The sequence below is a fragment of the Triticum aestivum genome, chromosome 7B (assembly GCF_018294505.1).
Source record: "Triticum aestivum cultivar Chinese Spring chromosome 7B, IWGSC CS RefSeq v2.1, whole genome shotgun sequence".
NCBI classification, from domain to species: Eukaryota; Viridiplantae; Streptophyta; class Magnoliopsida; order Poales; family Poaceae; genus Triticum; species Triticum aestivum.
The window spans coordinates 100,286,671-100,308,829 of record NC_057813.1 but is presented as its reverse complement, the minus strand read 5'-3'; the positions used below and the strand labels follow the sequence as shown (position 1 = coordinate 100,308,829).

Here is a 22,159-nt window from a genome sequence, read left to right as displayed (position 1 = left end):
TTCCATCGTTACCCCGGAGTTCTGATAACCATCGCTCTTCATGTCCTTGGCCTCGGTGTAGAATGTGTAGCCATTGATATCGTACGCCTCATAGGTCATCAGGTTGTGCTTGGCGCCCTGTGACAAGGCGAATATGAGTTGTTCTTCCGCGGAAGAATCCTCATGTAAAGGGTACGACAGAAGCTTATGCTTGAACCAACGCGTGAAACATGAGTTGTGCTCTTTGATTATATCTCCGTCCGTCCTCTGTTGGCCTCGGTCATTGTACGTCTTCTTAATAAAGGTTTTGTGCTCTACCACCCAAGGATCGACCACGTCTATGTGTTGTAGCGCGACTAGGTTTGCTCTTTCAAAGTCGGCGAGTCGACCCTCTAAGTCGACATGCATTTCGCGGCGACCCTCACGGTGACCCCATCCAGCGAGCCTGCCGAGGTGCCTGTTGACGGGCAGACCAACGGGGTTCTCGATGCCTAGATAATTCGTGCAGTAGGAGATGCACTCTTCGGTCAGAAAGCCCCTGGCTATACTTCCCTCTGGACGTGACATGTTGCGAACGTATCCTTTGATGACACCATTCATCCTTTCGAACGGCATCATGCTGTGCAGGAACGTCGGCCCGAGTTGGATGATATCCTCCACTATATGGACCAGCAGATGCACCATAACGTCGAAGAATGCGGGCGGGAAGTACATCTCAAGCTCGCATAGTATCACCACGATCTCTTCCTGTAGCCTTCTGAGTTGCCTCACGCCAATCGACTTCCGAGAGATGACGTCGAAAAAGTTGCATAGGCCAAATAGCGTTTCACGGACGTGCGCGTCCATGATCCCACGGATTGCAAATGAAAGTATCTGCGTCATCAGCACGTGACAGTCGTGAGACTTCATCCCACTGAACTTCTGCTTCGCTGGGTCTAGGTATCCGCTTATCTTCCCCGCGTAACCGTAAGAAAGTTTTACTCCTACGAGGCAGGTGAAAAACTGCTCGATCTCCTCCTGACTTAGAGTGAAGCACGCGGGAGGGTAGTCATTTCCGGTCTTCTTGGCCTTTTTGCCTTTGCGACGACTTACTGTGTCCTGCTTCGCCTCATCATCATCATCATCATCATCATCATCATCATCATCATCATCATCATCATCATCATCATCATTAGCGTGAAGCTCCTGCCTGATGCCCATTGATTTCAAGTCTGCCCTTGCTTTCGGCCCATCTTTGGTCCTCTCTGGCATGTTGAGCAGGGTACCAAGCAGACTCTCGCACACGTTCTTCGTGATATGCATGACATCAAGGCTGTGAGGCACACGGTGGATCTTCCAGTACGGCAAGTCCCAGAAAACAGACCTCGTTTTCCATACCTTCAGCAGCGGCTCTGGCGCCTTTCGCTTCTTTCCCGGCTCTGGCGCCTTTTGCTTCTTTCCCGGCAGTGGGCAGTCTTTCCAATTTTTCAACAGCTTGTCTATTTCCTCGCCGCTCCTCGTACACGGGCGTTTTCGGGGTTCGGTTTCACCATCGAACAGATCCTTGCGTTTCCTCCACGGGTCATCGTCGCGAAGCCACCTTCGATGTCCCATGAACACGGTTTTCGAAGACCCGGGATCTCTATCTAGCTGGCGATACGTTGTGTCATCCATGCACCTTACGCATCCAGAAAATCCGTGGACTACCTGCCCCGCGAGATATCCGTAACCGAGATAGTCGTGCACCGTCGTGAGCAGTGCGGCTCTCATAGGGAAATATTCTTTCTCTGCGGCGTCCCACGTATTGGCTGGCGTTTTCCACAGCGTGTCAAGCTCCTCTTTCAGCAGCCCCAGATACAGATTGATGTCGTTCCCTGGTTGTTTCGGCCCTTCAATTAGCATACTCATGTGAATGTACTTCCTCTTCATGCACAACCAGGGGGGAAGGTTGTACATCCACACAAACACAGGCCAGGTGCTATGTGTGCTTCTCTGGCTGCCAAACGGATTGACTCCATCGGTGCTCGCGCCCAGCACGATGTTCCTTGGATCCTTCCCAAATTCTGGGTCTTCGAAGTTCAACGCTTGCCACTGGCTCGCATCCTTAGGGTGACTCAGCATCTTGTCTTTTTTATCTATCTCCGGATCATTTGCGTCATCTTCTCGCTTCTTCTCCTCCCTATCCGCGTGCCAACGCAGGAGCTTTGCTACCTTAGGGTCCGCGAAATACCGCTGCAGACGAGGAGTGATCGGAAAGTACCACACCACTTTTCGAGGAGCTTTCTTCCTCTTCTTGTATCGAGTGACGCCGCACACCGGACATATGGTAGACTCCGCGTGCTCGTCCCGATAAATGATGCAATTGTTCATGCACACATGGTATTTCACGTGCGGTAAATCCAGAGGACACACGATTTTCTTCGCCTCCTCCAAACTGGTCGGGCACTTGTTCCCCTTGGGAAGACGTTCGTGCCAGAATGACATGTTCTCGTCGAAGCATGCGTCGGTCATTTTGTGTTTTACCTTCATCTCCAGAGCCATGAGCGTTACTTTCAGGCGGGTATCCTCGGGCCTGCATCCTTCATACAATGGAGTAACCGCGTCTAACTCAAGTTGATCCATCTTGGCTTTCTCTCGGGCGGCAGCTCTTGCGTTATCCGTCTGCTTGAGAAGCAGCTCTTGAATATGAGGGTCCTGCACCCAGCCCATCGATGGTCCAGCGTCGTCTGCTCCGCCGGCATCATCATCTTCATGATCATGCCCGTCGTCTGCTCCGGCATCTTCCTCATCATCATGTCCTGCATCTTCTACATGATGACTGTGTACAGCATCACCGTCGTGATCATCTCCTGGGGATTCTTCGTCTTCTCGCCCGCCCGAGCCGCGGTGGTTGTCTTGCTGCCCTTCCTCATTTCTTGCCCGGCCCCCATGGACGACTTCGTAGTCATCTTCATCACCTTGCCACCGATAGCCATCCATGAAACCACGCAAGAGCAGGTGGTCCCGCACCTGCCCGGAATCCGGGTCCGCAATAAGGCTCTTCAGCTTGCATCTTCGACACGGACATCTTATCTCCGTCTCGTTCTTTTGAAGCATCTCGGCCTTCGCGGACCTCAAAAACCTATTCACGATGCCTTCGGTCATCGTGCGGACCATGGTCGCCTGCGGGGTAGAGCAAAACGATATTTTAGAACCAAGAAAAAATTTGGCATGACTTTCCCTAAAAATAGGACCAAAAAGAATGCTTAATGCCAAAATTCTCGCCGAAACGGAAATGAATCAACATTCCGGCAAAATATTGGCAACTATCGCATTTCAAATACCGGTACACCTCCAAACACAAACACATATGCAACACCACAAACATATGCAACACCACGAACATACATAGATCTAGCTAGGCCATAAAAAGTGCATGTGCACATTGTTGTAGGGAGAACAACATAAATATAGCTTCCCCCCTTACTTACCTATCAAAACAAGGTAATTTAACCACTTAATTTGAATGAATCTATGGTGGAAATGAGGTGAAAAAGAGGAGGCACCCGAGACAAGGAGGAGGTGGAGAGAATGAAGTGGGGAGAAAGTGAGTGTGGGTAGGAGAGGCTGTCCAAAATATCTTGTTGCTGCCCACTTACTAATGGCGCACCAACTCTAAATGCGCCATTAGTAATCCAGGTTACTAATGGCGCACCTTCTGGTGGTGCGCCATTAGTAGTTTTGCAAAAAAAACATACTAATGGCGCACTGTTCCACAGTGCGCCATTACTAGTTTAAACTAGTAATGGCGCACGGTGGAACAGTGCGCCATTAGTAGTTTTGCAAAAAAAGGAATAAAAAATATAATAAAAAAACAACATTAGTGGCGCACTTTCCGACAGGTGCGCCATTACTAGTTACAACTAGTAATGATGCACTGAGTTCGGATGCGCCATTAGTATGTTTGGACAGGCGCACTAGTTCAAAAAAATTGATACTAATGGCGCACCTTGGGCCAGGTGCGCCATTAGTAGTTTCAACTTTAATGGCGTATCAGAAGGTGGTGCGCCGTTAGTGTATACTAATGGCGCACCGCTTGTCTGATGCGCCATTAGTGTCAATCCCATCTATAGCCCTTTTTCTAGTAGTGCACATAACTCATATAATACTATATCGTCATCGAACGTTAAGCGTGCGGACCCTACGGGTTCAAGAACTATGTAGACATGATCGAGACACCTCTCCGGTCAATAACCAATAGCAGAACCTGGATGCTCATATTGGTTCCTACATATTCTACGAAGATCTATATCGGTCGAACCATAATGACAACATACGTTATTCCTTTCGTCATCGGTATGTTACTTGCCCGAGATTCGATCGTCGGTATCCACATACCTAGTTCAATCTCGTTACTGGCAAGTCTCTTTACTCGTTTCGTAATACATCATCCTGCAACTAACTCATTAGTCATTTTGCTTGCAAGGCTTCTTATGATGTGTATTACCGAGAGGGCCTAGAGATACCTCTCCGATACTCGGAGTGGCAAATCCTAATATCGATCTATGCCAACCCAACAAACACCTTCAGAGATACCTGTAGAGCATATTTATAATCACCCAATTTTGTTGTGAAGTTTGATAGCACATAAGGCATTCCTCCGGTATCCGGGAGTTGCATAATCTCATAATCGAAGGAATATGTATTTGACATGAAGAAAGCAATAGCAATAAAACTGAACGATCAATATGCTATGCTAACGGATGGGTCTTGTCCATCACATCATTCTCCTAATGATGTGACCTCGTTCATCGAATGACAACACATGTCTATGGTTAGGAATTTAACCATCTTTGATTAACGAGCTAGTCTAGTAGAGGCTTACTAGAGGAAACGGTGTTTTGTCTATGTATCCACACATGTATCAAGTTTCTAGTTAATACAATTCTAGCATGAATAATAAACATTTATCATCAAGAAGTAGGCGGAGTAGAGACAGCAGTTGCGGGCTCAGGTGCGGCTAAATCGCAATCAATATTCCCGTCTAGCGTTGGAGGAGTTGGTAGAAAGCACGGTTGGCGACAAGAATATAAAATAAAAACTTTATTATTGCCTCTAGGGCATATTTCCTTCATATGTCATCAAGGGTGAGCCTTGCGGCCAAGTTTCAGGTCAAAAAGACAAAATGAGTTACAGGTTGCTTCCCAATTGTTATCTAAGCCCATTTCCAGGGTTTAGATGAACGAGTGTAAATTTGTACTACGGGTCCCCTTGTTTTTGCACAAAATGTGTTGCAACGATCATAGGGAGCTACATGATATTTTCCCTTTTTTAGATGCCACAAAAGTGGGGTTTGCAATTTATTGTCGAGAATGATAGAAATGGAATGCATTTTAATTCCATATATTTGCATTGGAGCAGAACATATTTTTGTGGAATGTGGACGTATGAGTGGAGAGGAGTCTTTGAGATTTTTATAGATTTATCAAAGCATTTCAAATGGAGGGAGGAGTGCTTTGGAGTGGAAGAATTATGGTTTTGGAAATAAGGGTTAACGAAGAGATTCTTCAAGGGAAAAATCATGGATCTTGGGTTCTAACTTCCAAGGTTTGAGGGTAGATCACCCAACCAAAGGATATGGTTCCCCAAGGGGGTGAGGAAGACATGAGATGACCCAAGCGTTAGTAGTCGCTAGGGAAACTACTACCAATACAAGGCATAAACAATAAAGAGGAACAAACAAATAATTAATTGGCCAAGACTAAAAAACTTGGGTATCATGAAGGGATGACGCAGAATCAGGAGGGCAATACCGTCACACCGATGCTCAACACGCTAAGGCATACTAGTCTGTCACCATGGGGACATATCACATGATATGATACACTCCTCATAATTCAAATTTGTAAGAAAAAGGAATACCCACAAGATATGCGTCTACAATCACTAAAAATTTCAGTGACAAATTCCAAATACACATAGAGAAAAAAAGACAAATCCAACATAAATAGTACTCCCATCGTCTGGAATTACTCGTCGCTCAAACGTATGTATCTACTCCCTCCGTTCAGGTGCATAGGGCATCTAATGAAAATTTATTATTCCTAATATTTTTATTGACTGACACATTAAATTACACTAGAAGAACGCTTGTGCGTTGCAACGGGGCCACATTAACTTTAAGAGTTCAATTTTACGACATTGGTGACCTTTTTACCATCAAATTCTCACACACACACTCTCTCCCCCCTCCCTCTTCCTCACTCTCTCTCCCTCTCTCTCTCTCTCTAACACACACACACACACAAATAGCCTATTCTGCCCGCTAATAAGACTTACTCAATTGGCAATAATGTGTGGACTTGTGGTGAGCTTGACTAAACTAATGGACAGTGTGATATATTCCTCAATCATTTAACAATGAAATTTCAGAAATGGGAAGATTATGTAACACCTCAAGTCGTTAGCTACAATGACCTCCCCCTAATGATGCCATGTCATCAGGCTTGCTAAGCCAAACTGCCACTTGATAATAATCAAAGCCCAATTCAAATTTAAAATAAAGTCAAATAAATTATTTCGTCAAACAGTAAAACTAAAATGTTCACCATATTCTATAAATTTCACTGATCTTTGACAAGTTGAGCCCAACATTATTTGACCCAAAAATTAAATCTTGTCAAATTAATAAGAGGTCCAATAGTAGTTAAAATAACCAATTAAATATAAACCTAATTTTATGTATTTCCTTTTGGCCCCAAACTTTTTGTGCCACCTAAAAATATTGTGCTCGAATTGTGTGCATAGTTTCACAATTAACAAAATCCATTTAGTTGATATAAAAATAAATAGAAAACGGTGTTAAAAAGGAGAAACGGATTAGAATACATTAAAAACCAAAAGGACGATGAAAAAGGGGATTCCCCTTACCTCCGGGCCTTGCCACCGAACCGACCCAGTGGTTCAGTCCCCGCACGGTCGTCTTCTCCTGTTCCCCGAGCCCGTCGCTACAGAGCCGGGCTCCTGCCCGACCACCTTGCCGGCATCGAAGGGGAATGGATAAGGGTGACGCCCTGCCTCCCCTAGCCCCATGGCCTCACTCCTCCTCGATGCCCCCTCCCAGATCCACTTCTCGGTGATTTGGACGAAGTCAGATGCCACGGCCACCATGACCGACCCTGTCCACACGACCACTGCCCTCCCTGCTGGCTAGTAGCTTGTCGAGGAGCTATGAATGCCTCCGCTACTTCGTCTGCGCCAACGAGATTAAGTCCAGCACCCCTAGATCGACGTCGTTGCCATCTTCCTCAACCTTCGGCCACCGCGACATTGCCGTTCGATCCATGCCGCCCTGAGCTCCCCTGTCTTCCCCTAGGGTGACATTAACACCGTCGTGATCTCCTCTTGCCTTTCCCCAGTTTCTCCTCTCGTTTGCTCTCGTTAGGTATTTCACCATGGCCGAGAACCGCCGTCCGCCATGGCCATTGCAGGGGTAGCCACTGAGCTCCTCGGATTGACCCCGTGGCACATGCCCGCTCCTATGCGCGCCCATGCCCGAGCCTTCAGCTCTTCTTCCGCGCCCGCGGGCCACTCCCTCTCTGGCTCTCCATGCCCACGCACGTGCCACACCGCGTCCGTCGTGCCCGCCGTTGCCATCACGCTCGCCACAACCACCGCACCACTATGCCCCGTGCGACGCACACCCTGGTCGCACGTCACACCCTCGCTGGTTGCGCTCGCTCCGTCTGCTGCCACCTATCCCTTCACTCGACCCGCTGTCACGCCCCTGCCTCGCGCCGCCTCTTGTCGCGGCCATTTCTATCGGCCGCCCCCTCAGCCACGCTGGCCACATCTCTGCCCTCCACCGTCAGCCGCTCGCCTCGCCTGCTGCGTGCTTCTTCCTGCTGCTATGCGCTGCTCGACCACTGGTATGCTGTTGTGGCATGCCCTCGACACCGCCGTGGACAAACGTGGCGGAGGGATTGTCAATGGAGTACGAGGAGGAGGTGGCGGAGAAGGTGTGGAGAGGCAAGAGCCCTAGGGTGGCGTCAGCTGGCTATGGTGGAGGTGATTATGTGAGAAGGAGCCGGAGCGGAAGGAGAGGTCACAACTGGAAAGAATCACAAAAAAATCATAACCCGGAGATTTCATTCCAAAAAATGCTAATACCGATGGAGGGGTGATTTCCTTCAATAGGTGGAAAACATAGGAAATATTGGATGTTATCGAGGAAAGGTAAAAATTTAGGAAAGTTAGGATTTTGAACTGATTTCTATGCAAATGGGGTTTTATTGTTTGGTAACATGATATCAGTACCTGTCCGTTTGTGACATGTCTGATTAGGAAAGTTTGCAAATGTTAAGAAACTATTTATTGGGAGGAAAGTTTGTGACGTGTCTGTTATTTGTTTCCTAAAATAAATTTTACTAATGAGAGAAATCTATTGATTTAGATAAGTTAGGAAAGTTAGATTCAAATCTATTATTTGTTTATTAAAAATTTGTTATTTTTTTGGAGTCCGGCTTCATCTAGCACCAACCCCTTTTCCCCCGTACCCCTTCCCCCCCCCCCCCGAGCGGGGCGACCGAGGCGGCCCTCCCTCCCCTCGCCGCCTAGCTCCCTCCTCCCACCCCTCCTCCCGCCGCGGCCGCCGGCTGGCGTGGTCGGGCGTTACCCGCGCGACGCCATGGCGAGGCCGGCGATGGCGGTCCTCTCCCTCTCTCCCTCGCGGTTCCCCATCTCGGGCGGCGGTTTCCGGCGACGGTGCACCTCGGCGGGTGGTGCCCCGGTTTACATCAGGCGCAGATTCAGCGGCGGAGCGACCCTTTGGCGGCGGTGGCGGCTGGCGGCGGGGGTTGGATGGCGGAGCCCTGCAGGCCCAGATCTGGGCCCTTTTAGGCCCGATCTGGGTCAGGGCGGGTTGGTCTGGCCTCCGGCGGGTCTCCTCCGGCTGGGCTGGCGGGATGAGGTCGTTGGGACCGGCAGCTTTGCGCTGCGTCGGCTGCAGCGTGGCTGCAGGAGCTTAACGGGCCCGATCTGGGCCCGGGTGGGCAGGGGGTCCGGCGTGCTCCCGCGCCTGCGTCCGGTCTGCTACGGCTTGTGCCGTGGAGGTTGTCCCCTCCCACGTGGCTGTGGTGCTCCTGGTCCCTATCGGCGGTGGTCTCGTTTGGTTCGGCCAGCCTCGCAGTGTCTGCGGTGGAAAGACGACGGTGGTGTCCTCGTGACTGTGGTGGCGCAGGTTGGTGGGCGGTTGGCGTGGTGGAGCCGCCGGTTGGTCCTGGGTTGTGGGTATGAGGGGTAGGGCGAAATCCCTCTCGGGTCCGCCCGGCACCAACGTGGTGACGCCTGCGGGCACGATCAACCTTCTTGAAGGGCGTCGGGAGTACCTCTCGCCCGCTTCCCTCCGTGTACCGGGAGAAATCCTAGGATTCGTCCGGGCAGCAGCGTCGTTGTCGTCGCAGTCCTTCTTAAAGGTGTTGCTTGGTTCGCGGCGACTCGATGGCATTGGAGCGTGGTGGATATCTCTAGTGGGCGCAGCGGTTGCGGGATACTTCAGCTTTCGTTCATCCGGTGCTGCCGGCATTTCTTTCTCTTGCTTTTCTCTTGTTTTTCTTTTGGGCATGCTTGTGATGTTTGCCCCAGCATCGAACTTCTGGCTGTATCGGATGGTTGCTAAATTAATATAGCGGGGCGCAAGCCTTTTTCGGTAAAATTTGTTATTTGTTTCCTAAGACAAATTGGACCAATAAAAGGAATCGATTGATATGAATAATTTAAGGAAGTTAGATCCGTGATTTGTTATACGTTAGGAAAGTCCTAGTTGTAATAAAGAGTGGAGAAAAAAATAAACCGATGAACCAGAATGAGAGGGGGTGGTGGGAGGAGAGACGAAAAATCCCAGCAAAAATAAACCCTGAAGACTATTCACCAACTACTTCATTAGGAGTAGAGATGGGAAATCAACTTAGTGTTTCGCTCCACCCAATCTTCCAAATGTGCCAAACAGAAGTCATTATCTTTTTTTTGCGAGAAAACAGAAGTCATTATCGTCATTGTTTAATATTCCCTCCATTCCGTTTTATAGTGCGTATAGTTTTCAGCGGCAATACCAATGAGTGAGCTGGCACATGTACTTGGGTCTAATATACCCCTCCACTAACTCTGTCCAGCCCCATGTGCGCATCACCTCAGCCACGCGTAATCCCGCCACGGAGAGAAATTGGAGGGAAAGTTCAGCGCATTCCCGCGTCCACGTCTGCGTGGCCAGCCCCACCCACGCCCGCTCAGCCTTTTCAAATTTGAATCAACTCTCCAGGACGGGACCAAGAGTGTACTAGTACACCATTTTTCTCTCCCCATCTCATTTCTCTCTAGTTCTTCACCCTGCAATGGCAGGGTTAGATTTAAACAACCAGATCAACTGGGAGAAGACTACGGCGGTCTTGCTGGAGAGCTAGACTACGATCTGGAGCTGATCGTCACGGATGAAGGTACGTCCTCTCTCCCTGCCGAGGTTCACATTTTTGTTGGTGCTCTCGTCTTCTTGCTGATCATTTGCTCACCACCTTGGTTTGTTGATTTATTTTCCCAGAGGTTGGGACGCGGACGAGGTTGGGACTCACCGGAAGATCACCAACCGTTAGGTGGCAGGCTAGCCAACCTCCACTTGGTGACGCCGGCCTCGGCCAACCTTCCGTTCATGTCGATACTGGCATTGACTTGAACGTGGAATCCGGCGGCGGCGGCGGCGGCGACGGACATGGCATGCTTGGCATTGACTTGAATGTTGAACTTGATGCAGTCGACGCCGGAGTTGATGCTGAAAATGTTGAAGGAAACGACGAGGAACATCCAACTCCAGCTGGTATGCATGCTTGTACTGGTTCATGCATACATGTGTGCTATGCATTGTGGATCATGCATGCTTGCACTGATCGCATACATGCGTACTGCTTCATGGATTCTGGATCATGCATGCTTGTACTGGTTCATGCATACATGTGTGCTGGTTCATGAATGCTTATAGTGGTCATGTATACTGGATCATGCATGCTTGTACTGCTTCATGCATACTGTACAGGTTCCTGCATGATTGTTCATATAGTTAGCAATGTAATAAATCCATGACGCCACTTATTTGCAAATGAAGGCAAGAAAAAGAGAAGGCAGTACAAAAATGGGCGTCTGGCCTAGCAACAACTCGATTTGCTGTATTGCTGCCTTTGCCTCCTTCAATAGAGTCAGCACCTTCCTCCTCACCTCTCCCTCAACTCCGCCGGCCATGAAGACCGCCGCCTCCACCACAGCTCTCGGCCACGATCTATTGGACGGCTCCTGTCGTGAGGTGGAGAAGATCGATGAGAGAGGGAGAGGAAGCGTTGTGGGAGGCGGGGGTCAGCAAGGGAGGTGGGGATCGATGGGGATCAGCGAGGAAGAAGGGAGATCGGCGGGGATCAGCGAGGCGGGGAAGGAGGTGGGGAAAGAAGCGACAAGAAAGAGATAAGGGAGAGAGAGGCGAGCGATGCGGTGGGCTGGGTGGGGCGCTGGCTGTTCGATTTGGTGGGGGGCATTTTCGTCTAAAATCGCTGGAGGAGGGAGATACTCACTAGATTGTGGAATTTCTCTCAAAAACTTATACGCACTATAAAACGGAATGGAGGGAGTATCCTCCATTCAATCTTCGTATATCTAGTTGTGACGCAACTCCTTTAGATGCTCTTTGCACCTAGACGAAGGGAGTAGCACTATTTGCAGAAGGTCAGAACCACAAACTACACTTTCTTTTTCTTTTTGAAAAACTTGCAAATTTAAATTTTGAGACGTGCTAGCTATCATGATATCGTGTGAAGTGCGGTATCGACCCCTGTCACCACCTAAAAACCTACACGCAGGCTATATAGCCTACGAGATGCTTTGGTTGCCTACCCTGAGCATGAGGCCCTGACGCGACCACTCCATGCGCCGCTTGTCATCTTCTTGAACGCCCCCAAATGCCCAACTGAGGCATGGCAGTGGGAGCGGCCATTACTACGCGCTCCGTTGATGGCAAAGTGGCCTCGAATTCAACCCGCACGCCGCTTCAGTCCAACCCCGCGCCACCACCATCTTGATGAGCGGACGCATGTGCTTAAAGCCATATCCACTCCACTCCATTTCTCCCTCCCCACATCAAACTCTCTCCACTCCACCGCTGCGTGCTCCTGATCGCCACCACCAGCACTATGCTTCCCGGCAGCGCCAACGGTCCCGCTGCCTCCGTCGCCGCCTCGTTGCAAATGGCGCCTACGGACGCGTCGGCGTCGGAGTGGGACAATGACTCGGGCCGCCCGGCCTTCCTCAACGTGTTTCTGCCCACCAGTGTCCCAGTGCCGGCGACGGCGATCCGCGCGACCACTCCGGAGCGGGAGCGTCGGACGACCCGCCCGGCCTTCATCAACGTGTTCATGCCCCCGGCGCCCCCTCTCCCAGAGATGACCATGGCCGATCTGCAGCGACGCTTGAAGGACCCCTCGGTGGAGATCATCACGCACCCGCCGCCCAGGAACCAGTTCCGCTTCCGGGCGGACTACCTCGCCCACGTCGCCCTGCTCGACTACCCCAAGGAGCAGCGCCACGAGGAGGGCATTAACCGCAGCTGCGGCGGCTTCGGGTTCGTGGTGGAGACCGACCCCGCCTGCTTCGCGGCGCCTGACCTGGCCCCGGTCCACCTCGTCGTCAACCTCGTGCATCCCCGGAACATCCCCCGCGAGGTCCGCATCAGGTACGGCGATCATCGGTTCCGCAACGTCGTGCCTGTCCAGATCATGAGGGTTTGGGACAAGTCCCTGTCCACCGGCGCTGACGGAGAGTACGTGCCTATGTTCGAGGCCGCGGCGGCGGCCTCCTAGCTGCCTTCGCTTTGGCTGTTAGCTGGTCTGGGTGAGACCTTGAGGCTGCAGGGGCTTGATGCTCCTTTGGTTCGTAAAGTCTCCATGGATCTCGATCACAGACTAGCTAGCTTGTGCTGTGTGTTGCTGCGATAAGCGCAGCTAGCAACTCTATATGCATGTTAGTTCTTCATCTTGCCGATGTGATGGTGTTCGTTCAAGTTCGTCTCTTGTCTGTCAAGCATGTTTGGGTGATGGTCAGTGTTTGAAGTAGCTTGTCAGGGGCTTAATTTGTAATCTTGGTGGACCGAAGAGGTCAAGTCAAATGAGCGACCAAACAATGCACTGGCTTATCTTCTTAATCTTGTTTCATGGGAGATTGGAATGAGGAATCCTCGACTTTTCTGCAATTTTGCATCTTTGCCTACAGCTTTATTTGGCAATATAAAGAGAGAGGGGCTAGGTTGTGATGTACTCTCTCGATCCCAAAATTCTTGTCTTACATTTGTCTACATGGATATATCTAATACTAAAACATGATTTAATACATTCGTATTTAAACAAATCTAAGATAAGAATTTTGGGACGGAGGGAGTATCATTGGGCCGAAACATTCAGAGGCAATCGTTTGTTTGCTCCATTTGAATTTGACCTTGTACATGCTCTCTACTCCATGCTCATTTAATGAAAAGACAAAACTTTAGCATTGCTTCAGCAACAAAAAGTTTTTTTTAAAGTCAATTACACCGGTGGTGCTAGAACTTGGCGTAAATGGTCACTGTGGTGCTAGAAGTTGCGGTGTACATCAAAGTTGCGGTGCACATCGAAGTGGTGCAAAAATTTAGCTTGGGCGTGTAAATATAGTGCATATCCCATTTTGTATACATAATCTATGCTAACTAGGCACGTGGGGTCCGTTGTCTGCAAGTGAACGAGGAAGAATGTTTTTCTTGAAAACCCCCTAAAAACATAATTTTGACGAAAAGACCATATGGATGTGGCATTTTACTTCTCTATTCCCAGTGGGTCCCGCCTGTAGATATTAACAGAAAAAGATTTTAGGCAGGTTTCGAACCCGCGACCCTGGCTAACCACACCACCGTAAGCGTTGATTAGTGTTTTTTGAGACACTCCTAAGCCTTGATTAGTAAACAATGATAACGACAGAGTAAATATTTAGCAATGACGCTTATGGAGCTGCAGATATTGCAGCCCATTTTGCACAAGCTATATTTATAAGATATTTTAAAATGTAAGTAATAAAAATTATGTTCCAATATTTGTGTGTTATCAATACTATGTAAATAAAAACAATGACATATATACCCATGTATATGTAAAATATTAAGTTAATACGGATATTAAAATGTATATTAAATACAATGTTTAATGAATACAAAAAAGTATATACTCATGGCTTATATTTAAATTTTAAAATGATGAATGTAAACATTTACTTAATACAAACAATTTTGACCGGCGGGCCCGTTGATTAAAGATGTAATGACATGTCGATATGTACTTTTTTGCAAAAAGATATATTTTGAGGGGGTTTTCAAAAAAATGCAGGCCATACGCCAGGTCCAGTGGCTAACAGCGGGACCCACATGCCTAGTCAGCGCAGATTTCGTATACCAACACGATTAACACTGTATTTGCACGTCTGAGCCAAGTTTTTGCATCATGTACACCGCAACTTGTAGCACCAAAGTGACCGTTTGCGTCAAGTTCTAGCACCACCAACGTAATTGACTCTCTTTTTTATAAAAGGAGGATTACCCTTGGCCAGGAATAAAAATATGGCACCCTAATAAACCATTATTTTTAGTTCATGAGGCTTATCTTAGAAGTCTAGGACTGCATAGCAAATTTGAGAAATCCATAATCTAGGGTCAAATTTCTCTAATGCTTTAACCCTCGCTAGGTGTTCTGGTTTGTTGGCCCTTGCGTGTGCATTCTGGCATTGCACCCAGTTGATTTCAGATACAAATATTTAATTTACAAATGGTGGTTGTTCGTTTGATGGTATAATTTTCGTAAATTAACATCTGAAACTTTGAAGTGTTTTAGTTATTGCACATTTCTTATTTCTTCAGTTTTACTTGTAAGCTCGACTCCAACAAATAGACTTTCGTGGATTAATGGAACCTTTACTATCTAAAATATGAGATGGTGAGTATATGAGAACATGAAGCATCTCTTCAGGCCAACTCTAATCGGCAACCCCAAACGGGTGTCCGTTTTGTCTGGATTTTATCCGTTTGGGTCGGACAAAGGGGCGTCGTCCGACCTCTTTTGCTGACGCGGTGCCGGTGTGGCCGCTGCATTTGGTCCGGCCCTGGCCGGCTGGCGGCCAAATTTTTACAATTATGAAACATTGCATATAGTTTACAACCAAATATATCACAAATTTTCCACAGTAATAGATATAACATTTGGTCTGCCCCCTACTTGAGCTGCATGCATGTCTCAATTAGCAAATTTCGTTGCTGGAATTTTAGGTTCCAGATTTGGAAACTCGGGTTTGCTGATTCAGGGTTCATGATGTTTCTGAAACTCCAATTAACTTAATGTTGTTTTTATTGTTTGACTGAATTAATTGAATGTCGTTGTTGCTGTTTGACTGGATTAACTGAAATGATGAATTTAGGGTTTTGAATTAATTGAATGTTCATGTCCCGTTTGACTGAATTTTAGGGTTCTGAAAATAGAGTTTCACTTTATCTAGCCCGGTGCCTTCCAATGGTGAATTATTCTAGGGTTAGTTAGTGTACTGATTGATAGTTGTAGTTTACATTGGAATTATTTTGTGCACTGGATGTAACTGACACCACTACTGAAGTTTCAGGGTGTTGTGTAGTGGGTAGATGAGTTAAATTTGGGTTGACTGGTGCAGTGGACAAGTTGACCACAAAAGAAATGAGTCAGTGTACTTACATCATTTTAAGTTATTTGACTGATGTGAGGTGTTAGTAGTTGTGCTCAATTTAATGTTCAAACTGGTTTTGATGTTGTGTTGATTAAAGACTACAAGTGCACCTAATTTGCAATGTTCAGACTTTTTTCAATCAGATCATGGAACTATGGAACATAATGGCTTGAAGGAACTATACTTAGCTAGAAGAAACTCTCTGTTCCATAGTAAACTGACTGAATAAACTCTAGGCCTGTTCTTTGCATTGACACCTAGAGCACACATTTTATCTTCAGTTAACACTACTAAATTCAGTTACACTACTAAAATTCAGTTAAAATGAATTCAGTAAACCCCTGAGCACTACACTACAAGGCTTGCTTACCTTCAACTAATATGATCATCTTACCAAATTTTGACATTTATTTACCTAACTATCTTACAATATTCAAAGGAATTTGCAGTACTTGAGACAACATTAAGAGTCACTTTACATAAAGTTTAGATATTTAGCTAACATAGTTCAACAAGATAGCTAGACAATTTTACATAAAATTTAGACAATCTGAAGGTACCTAACCTCAAACATTTAAACTAATAGATATATAGATATAGGAGTTTCACACACATACACGCATACTTCTTCAGACACAAACACACAATTAAGTTCGAAAAGTAACTGAATTTGTATATTAGTTCAGATCTTCATGCATAAGCTGATTACACCATCTGTAAGACCTAGGTGACGCATCAAACTCACTTTTGCTAAAGCTTCTGAAGACGCAGTGATCGACGAACTGGCCCCTGGATGCAGAGTTGCTGCTTCTTCTTCCTCCCGTTACCTATGCCAGTCTCCACCTTCCGTGTCCGCTACTGTTGCTCCATTTACGGTGGCTCCATCTCCATCAGAGCGAGGGGCAGCACTGGCACCACCCTCTCGACCTCGTAGTCCACCGAACGGAGTTGCTCGCGGTTTTGGTACATGTACCAGCGGGACCGCTAGAACGGATCTGGAGAATCCCTAGCCTCCTCCATCACCCGGACCAAGTTTTCGATGAGTGGGCGGTGGAGGTCTGGAAATCGTGTCTCCCCTCCGCCATGGCGCACGCCCTCACTGGGCGTGCATGATTCTGTAGGATTGCAACATCGATGTACCAGGTGCTAACCTCATGCGCGTAGGAGAGCTTCTTGTTGTCACCGATAAAGATCCTGCAGCCTGGTCCCATCCGAGGCCAAACACCATTGGCGCCATGGAGGTTTTCTTGTGGTGGTGGTGGTTTCTGTGGAAGTTTCATGGAGAAGCTGGTGGTTATCTGTGCGAGAGTGAATGAATGCAATGGAGTGACTGACAATGCTGGAGATTTTTGGAAGTTGAAACCGAACAGGCGACAGTGTGTATGATCGAACGAACGCGCCGACCCAGTTGACGAGCAAGCCCAGTTAACAAGTGAACTGCAGGCCCGAGCCAGCTGCTTCGTACCGAGTGCTAAAAGAAAACGGGCTTGCTAAAAATCAGTCGACTGAGATTTAACCAAGTCTCAGTCGACCATGCAACATTTTTTCTCAACGGTTGTAACTTTTTTTTATACCGATTGCAACATTTGTCTTGTTGGTTGTAGCATGTTGTCCCTCATCGATTGTAGCATATCGTCTCACCGGTTGTAACATTTGTCATTGACGGTTTTAGCATTTTAATCACATAGGCTGCAGCACCAATTTTCATTGCTTGTAAAACCATTGCAACATTTTTCATCATCGGTTGTAGCATCTAGCCGTGCCGCTTGCAGCAAAAAAACTATGCTGACGTCACTTGACTGAGACTTGGTTAAGTCTCAGTCGACTGAGTTCTAGACAGACCCAAAAGAAAATTGGCGGCTGTTAACAACGCGCCGTCACCGCTGTCTGCTTGGTCAGGATTAGCCACGTCAAAACAAGATCCATTTCTTACTAAATATTTTTATTTCGATTCGGTACATGATGCAAAATGTTTGTTCATAAAGTGATGGTTTTTCGCTAATCGTGATATACTCCAAACAATGGAGTATGCTTCTGCGGATTTAACTCACCAAACAGTGCTAAAGTATAACACAAACGGCTGCGTTGCAGCTGGACGGCAAAATCCAAGCAAATCCCAGCGGCATCCCGCACTCCTCGAAATACTGTCGCACCAGCGATCAGCGCCTCTCCTAGAGGCTAGGGCCTACGAGATGCCTTTGGTTGCCCATGCCCCGAGGCTCTGACTGACGCGACCACTCCATGCGCCTCTTGTCATCTTCAATGCCCGACTGAGAGGCTGCTTGGATACAAGGGACTATTTTTAGTCTGACTAAAAATAGTCTCTTTTAGAGGCAAAAGTTTCAAGCACCCCTGACTAAAAAGAGGCTAGGACTAGTCTTGAGGCTAAAATCTTTTAGTCATGGAAAACCTACTAAAATATGTATTAGCTCTCTCTCCTCATTTAATTCCTCTCCTTAGTTCTGGATTGGAGGTTTGGAGGATAATAAATGCTCAATAACTAGATTTTAGTCTCTTTAGTATTTGGATCCAAGCATGGGTGAGACTAGCAAGTTTTAGTCCCACTACTTTTAGTCATGGGACTAAAACGTATCCAAGCATGCTCTGAGGCAAAGCCAGGGCTCATCAGCTCAACCCGCACGCCGCTTCAGTCCAAACTCTCCTTTAACTTCACTCCACCACCCCAGTATACGCCGGAGTGAATGCCGTGCTGTGCTTAAAGCCGGTCACATCCGTCCCTTGGACCTCCATCAGACTCCTCCGGCAGTCCGGCTCCACTCCACTCCACACCTGTCTTCTGGTTGCCCGCAGCCGTCGGTGTTGAGAGAGAGAAAGGCAACTGCAAGCAAGATGCTGCCGGGAAGCTCCCGCCTCCCCGCCGGCGCCTCTGCGCTGGAGGCGCCCGAGGGCCGCCCGGCCTTCGTTAGCGTGCACAAGCGCATCGACCACCCCGTCCCCGCGTCTGCGGTCCGCCGCTGGGCTCCCGATCCCCCGGTGGTTCGCTCCGGCCGTCCGGAGTGCGGGCCCACCGTGTACCTGCAGACGACCCCCGAGATGAGCCGCGTGGCCAGGTGCACCGGCTACGCCTTCATCACCCCCGACCCGGCTGGCCGCGAGGTCGCGGACCTCAAGGCCCTCGTCCGCTCCGCCATCCACGCCGCGGCGCCGGACCTGTAGTTCGACGTGGTCGCCACCTCCCCCATCGTGGCCGACATGGGCCTGCGCTTCGCCTCGCCGGAGGACCGTGTGGCGGCCATCGCCAGGCAGCCGTTCGAGCTCGACGGCTACTCGGTGCAGGTCGTGCCCGAGGGGCAGCAGAGGAACTACTACCGGTCCCGGCTGGACTACCTCGTCCACATCAACCTGCACAGCTACCCCACGGAGGAGCGGGCGGAGAAGGACATCAGCGCCAACATGGCCAGCATCGGCCACGTGGTCGAGATCGACCCCGCCTGCCTCACCGCGCCGGACCTCTCCCCGCTCCGCCTCGTCGTCCGGGTGGAGCACCCTCGCGAAATCGCTCGCGAGCTCCGGATCCGGTACGTTGGTTTTTATGGCAGCGGCGAAGCCTGTCCCAGGGAAGTCGCTCGCAGCATCATACCCATCGAGATCGTCAAGGTCTGGGACCAGTCTCCGTCCAACGGCGGCAATGGCGGAAGCTATGTGTCTCCCTTCAGGCCCTCGCCGGCAGGGGCGCCCTAGCTGCTCATGCAGCTAACTAATAATCCTGGTCTGGGCACTCGGCGACCTGTGGTTAGAACTGCTTAAGGGGTGAATAGCTCCCATGCGACGTCGTTGGTGTGAACTGTCTCTCATGCGACGTCGTTGGCTGTAATAGCTTGCATGCGACATCTTCGTTGGAAAAAATAGCTCCCATGCGACACACCATTTACGCGGCTAGTTGGCTGTCCGTTAGGCTGAGATCTGGTTAGGACACTGGGGGTTATGTGCTCTGACTGGTGGGGTCCACCTATGGCCACGTAGTCAAGAGTCAACCGTCCATGACTCGACCGGTGACTGTGTGACCGTGCTCGACTCGCCCGTGCTGGACTGGGCGAGCGGCGCCGCCGTAAGCATCTTCTCCGGCAGTGGTTTCTTCTCCGCGGTGGTGGAGCGCATTTCTCGGCAGCGGCAGAGCTATTGCGAGGTGAGCCCGAAACCCTAGTCCCACTCCCCAGAATTTTGGAGGATCTGTGGCCTCATGCTGCCCTCTGTTTCTTGGCGATTTAGAATCGGGCTCCATTGGATCCGGGGGTTGTTTCTTCTCCGCGGCCCGGTGGTGGAGCGCCTATCCCTGCAGCGGCTATTGCGAGTGAGTATTTTCCAAACACTACTCCCATTCCACTGAATTTTGAATAAATCTGTGGCCTCATGCTGCCCCTGTTGCTTGAGGGTACCCGTTGCTTGATTGGATAGGAGATGGAGCGAGGGCTAGATGAGATGGAGCGAGGAGACGGGCTGCCCCGAGGAGACAGTGCTTCAAATCGGTAGTGCCACCCTCTTTTCTTGGCGATTTAGAATCGAACTCGATTTGGTAGTGACTGCCGCCGCTGCCTGCCATTGACAAAACAGGGGAGGTTCAGGTTCTGCCACCACATTCGCAATTATAGTGGAATTTTTTCCCTGTAAAGCCAAGCTCAGTGATGGCAGTGTCCAAGACATTGATAGAGATACCACCGTGAGGTTGGATGTCGATTTTGCAGATGTTGATCCCCAGGAATTGGAGATCATGAAGGAGAAGGCCGTGGGCAATTTGGTGGAGAGAATTGGGGAGAGTATTGTTTGGGGTCCAGAACAAGAGGTATCTCTGCAACGTTTCGATAACTATAATGGTGAATATGTGAGAATTGAAGATGGAGAATCCATGGTTGCTGAAATTGATCAGCAAGGAGGATGGGCAAGCAAACAAGTAACATTTTATGCAGAACTAATTGATCTGCAAACTCATTCCAGAGTTGGTTATGTGCCATCAAAGATGGCTGCACAGATGGAAGATGATGAGTGGGTTTCACAAAAGAAGATGTTGGCATTGTTGACTGAACCGACTATAGTAGCTGAAGATACTGGGATTGATGCAGATGGAGAGGAGGGAACCCATGGTGCTAGGAAGATTGTTGTTGACTGGAATGTAGTAGAGTTGAATGAAAAAACAGATTTGGTCATTACACCAATATCTGACATTGATATGGCCGAAATGTTTGGCATTCAAGTTGATGACAAAGATAAGGAGAAGGATGACAGTTCTTTGCCAGCTGAAGGTAACACAGGCCCTAGAAATGCAAATGAGGATGAAGAACACCTGATGAGAGAGGCTGCAGATGATGTGGATGATGCAGATGATAATGAGCTGGTTTGTTTGTATGACAAAGAGAACCCAGTTATTGAGGTGGGAAAGTTGTGGCCAAGCATGAAGGAGTTTAGGATGTCTTTCAGGACCTATGCAGTGAAAAAAGAGTTTGATGCCAAGACTATGTGGACTGATCGAAAAAAAATTTATGCTCGGTGCAAAGGTTATGATGGTGGTGGCAATCCTTGCAAATGGTACTTGTCTGCCAGACTACAACCTGATGGAAGTACAGTAAGGGTAAATCAAATACCACACCAGCATACATGTATGACCACTTCACAGAGAGTTTCAAAGATGACATCACAACTTTGGGTTACAGAGAAGATTACTCCTATTTTAGCCAAGACTCCAAACACTACTGCAAAGAGGCTTAAAGTTGACTTGGAGAAGTTGTACCCCATCCAGCTGCAATATACCACAGTGTGGAAAGCAAAACAAAGGGCCATGAAATCATTGTATGGTGACTGGGCAAATACATTTAGGATGTTGTATAGTTTTAAAGCAGAGGTGGAGAAGAGGTCACCTGGGAGTGTAGTGGAGATAGATACAGAGGTAACAGAGGATGGCAAGGTTTTATTCAGCAAGTTTTTTATGTGTTTGAAGCCTTGCATAGATGGATTCAAAGCAGGTTGTCGTCCATATTTGAGCATAGACTCATCTTTTTTGACTGGAAAGTGGAATGGTCAGTTGGCTGCATGCAATGCTCTAGATGGACACAACTGGATGTTCCCAATTGCAATAGGAATGTTTCAATCAGAGACAGAGGCATCATGGATATGGTTCATGATGCAACTGAAAAGATGCATAGGGCCAGTTTCTCCTTTGGCCATCCACACAGATGCATGTAAAGGGTTGGAAAATGCAGTAAAAAGTGTTTTCCCCCATGCTGAGCAGAGGGAGTGCTTTGGACATATGTGGATGAATCTGATAAAAAAATTCAGAGGAGATGAATTTGGGCGCATGTGGCCAGCAGCAAGATCCTACACCAGACAGACACATTCCTATCACCTTGGTAAGATATTGGCATCATGTAGTGATAATGAATTTGCTTCATGGTTGAACACCCACCATTCTCTGTTG

At 48.4% G+C, this 22,159-nt stretch overlaps 1 long non-coding RNA gene across 1 annotated transcript; it reads left to right on the top strand.

The window, feature by feature from the left end:
- Positions 1 to 19,750: 19,750 nt before the first annotated feature.
- LOC123158190 (uncharacterized) lies at positions 19,751 to 20,219 on the top strand. The gene is made up of 3 exons (XR_006479276.1): positions 19,751 to 19,879; positions 19,963 to 20,044; positions 20,149 to 20,219. It is a non-coding gene; the product is annotated as an uncharacterized lncRNA (long non-coding RNA).
- The last annotated feature ends 1,940 nt before the right edge of the window (positions 20,220 to 22,159 follow it).